The 3,448-nt window shown below is 45.0% G+C and overlaps 1 long non-coding RNA gene across 1 annotated transcript; it reads right to left on the bottom strand.

Moving 5' to 3' along the window:
* Positions 1-2,295: 2,295 nt before the first annotated feature.
* Positions 2,296-2,906, bottom strand: LOC135786216 (uncharacterized). Its single transcript, XR_010546906.1, has 3 exons — positions 2,822-2,906; positions 2,687-2,733; positions 2,296-2,538 (listed from the first exon to the last, which is right to left on the bottom strand). It is a non-coding gene; the product is annotated as an uncharacterized lncRNA (long non-coding RNA).
* Between the last annotated feature and the right edge of the window lie 542 nt (positions 2,907-3,448).

Genomic DNA, 3,448 nt, shown 5'->3' with positions numbered 1-3,448 from the left:
TCGCGACAGCCCCTCCCTGGCGGATTCCCCTGAGGAAGGACCTTCTTTCTCAAGGAGGGGGCACATTATGGCACCCGCGCCCCGACCTGTGGGATCTCCATGTGTGGTCGTTGAGCGCGCGCAAGGTTTAAGTGATTTACCGCAAGCGGTATCTAACACAATCAACGCGGCACGAGCTCCGTCTACGAGACGGGCTTACGCGTTTAAATGGAACCTTTTCGTCACCTGGTGCTCTTCGCAACGCGAGGACCCCAGAGAATGCCCTATTAACACCGTGCTTTTATATCTTCAACATAGGTTAGACGGTAGGCTGTCACCCTCCACCATTAAAGTTGATATCGCTGCTATTTCTGCTCATCACTCACTTATTAACGGCAGAACAGTTGGCCAGCATGATTTGGTTGTTAGATTTCTAAGAGGCGCTCGTAGGCTAAACCCCTCGCGCCCTCCTTCTATTCCTCCCTGGGACCTGTCCATGGTGCTGAAAGCCCTGCAGGCCCCCCCGTTCGAGCCTTTGCAGTCTGTGAGTCTGAAGCTTTTATCAATGAAAGCTCTGACCCTGCTAGCATTGGCCTCAGTGAAGAGAGTAGGGGATTTACATGCATTCTCTGTTGACGACTCGTGCCTTCAGTTTGGTCCTGCTGCCTCAAGTGTAACATTGAGGCCCAGACCAGGTTACGTGCCCAAAGTTCCCACTACTCCTTTCAGAGATCAAGTGGTGAGCTTGCAAGCGCTGCCTCCGGAGGACGCAGACCCAACCATGGCTTTGTTGTGCCCCGTACGCGCACTGCGACTCTACGTGGATCGCACGCAAAGCCTCCGGACCTCAGACCAGCTCTTTGTTTGTTATGGTGGCCAGCAGAAAGGGAAAGCTGTCACTAAGCAGAGGATGTCTCATTGGATAGTTGATACTATCGCCCTGGCTTATAATCTTCAGGGCATTCCTTGCCCCTTTAATTTGAGAGCGCACTCCACACGGAGTGTTGCCTCATCTTGGGCTCTAGCTCGTGGTTCCTCGCTAACAGACATCTGTAGAGCTGCTGGTTGGGCGACACCTAATACGTTCATTAGATTTTACAGTGTTCGTATCGAGCCTGTATCCTCTCGTGTTCTTTCCTCTCCAGGGAGGGCACGGAGAGCAGACTCGCAGGTCGGCTTGCAGCCTCCAACTGATGCTTCATAACTGTGTCAGTATGGAAGGCCTTCAGAGCAAAAATGCGTAATGGTTTGAATTGCTCTTCCTCCGCTGCCTTGGCAGCCTTTGTTGCGGAGCATTGGCTGTCAGCCTTCACTAGCTGCATCCTCGCGAACCTATGTGTTGGCTCGGGCTCCACATTGTGTCCCACCGGGTTCCTTTGTGAGTATTTTTCCGTGGGGTTAATCCTACTAGCCCACGTTTCCCTTAGCAGAGCACTGCTTTGCTTACACAGCCACGGCTGTCATTTTACCTCAACTACGGTTGACTTTCGCCCACCATTAACCCTTAAGACGGGTGGTGGCTTCCGCAGCGTTCCTATCCCGCTCAGGTAGGGCGCTTCCCAGTCGCTGGCACTTCTGTGGGGTTAAAGGAACATCTAGTGCCCGGCCTTCTGCCTTAAAACCTAATTCTCCTTATCCTTAAGTGGAACCGGAGGGCTTTACGCAGACACTGGAAGAGGTCAGCCCCTAGTGGCGTTTTGATAGGGATTCCCAATTCGTCGGTCACGACGTGACGTCGTAGTGACCGACTGAAAGGGAACGTCTCGGTTACGGATGTAACCCTCGTTCCCTGAAGGAGGGAACGGAGACGTCACGTCCCGTCGCCACAGGTGCTGCCACCTGCTGTTACGGCCGGTCACACTTTCCGGCTTTCTCAGCGAAAAAGAAGCTAATTTCCTCATTTGCACCTGCTGCTTATATACGCACCTGGCGGGGCGGCGCCAGCATTATGCAAATATCTCAATGCCAAGTTCATTGGCGTTTTAGTAGTATTCGAAGCAGATTGGTCTCTCTAAGCGAGTTCCCAATTCGTCGGTCACGACGTGACGTCTCCGTTCCCTCCTTCAGGGAACGAGGGTTACATCCGTAACCGAGACGTTTTCTTCCTCAAGTTGCTTTGGATGAAAATGTCTGCGCTGAATGTCTAAATAAAATTAAACATAGCTTAGACCTTAAAGACGTACTTTTCATTTAGATACAAAGCAAATGAGCAAATGAGATACGTTCTAAGCATGTACTTAAAATATATTATATTGGGAATATCCCCATTATTATTTACCAAGAAAATTAAGTCAAATCAATATAAATGAAAGAGGAGTGAGTAAACATCAATTTATGAGAAGAACCATATACTGCACGTCTAAGATCTTCACAATTGCTGTCATACTTTATCCACCTATGACAAATTCAGCTTTGCAAATATAATTGTAAAGATTTGTCAAGTATTGATTTTGGAAGCAAACAAATTAACATTAAATTAAATGGTGGCCCTGATGTACTGTCACTAACCTGAATGTCACCTCCTCCTGTCCTGTCAGCATCCTTGTCCCACCTCTTTACCTGAAGCAAACACAGCAGATGATAAACAGAAAATAATTTCACAGTATTCCATATTCAAAATATTTGTTTTTTTATAATTGTCCTTTGTATTCAACAATGCAATTCGGGTAACTAAAGTAATGTTAGGCTATGGTCAGTTCTTACTCACCTAATGAATGAAACCACTGTCCAGCCCTCTGTATTTATCTGCTTTCACTGAAATCACAATGTGACAAGCCATATAGAGCAATCTTTTGATATATAAACACAAAGATGCAAACATGAGCCTTAATATTTAATTTACCTTAATGTGTCTATTGGAATATACACCCCATCATCCTTCTTTTGTCCCACTCCAGAGTCTTCATGTCTTGATGAACACAGACACACTTTCATCAAAAAAGGAAATTAAACGTTACAGAAATACATTTTAAATATATATATATATATATATATATATTTTTTTTTTTTTTAAATAAATGTTTTAACATCAGGAAGACCAGATAACCAAGTTCGATTACTTCATTATAATATGATCACAGAAATTCTTAACCTTTTAGAAAACAGCTAACGTTAATTTAATATCAATTTATGTGACACAGACAATATAACGCATTACATTACACATGAATCACGTAAACGTTTGCATCCCTTTATACGTTTGTTAGACATTTAAACAAAAAAATTTTTATGATTGAAAAAGTTTAAATATTTAAGTTCAGGTACTTACTAGTTAACTCTCATCCTGCTGCCTTTGAAATCTGTGTCCGTTATGATTGATTGACGCGGTGTAACTGCTGCTCCTGGGGTTAACCCCGCCTATTGGTTAATTTGATTGGCCGCCGCTCGGCTTGCGTTAAGCTCGTCTTCTGTTATGTGATTGGCCAGTGGCACTCGCCTTTTTTGATTTGATTGGCCATCTCAATCATTT

The sequence above is a fragment of the Paramisgurnus dabryanus genome, chromosome 4 (assembly GCF_030506205.2).
Source record: "Paramisgurnus dabryanus chromosome 4, PD_genome_1.1, whole genome shotgun sequence".
Lineage (NCBI taxonomy): Eukaryota > Metazoa > Chordata > Actinopteri > Cypriniformes > Cobitidae > Paramisgurnus > Paramisgurnus dabryanus.
The sequence above is the reverse complement of the archived record's forward strand: the minus strand, read 5'-3'. Positions and strand labels throughout refer to the sequence as shown.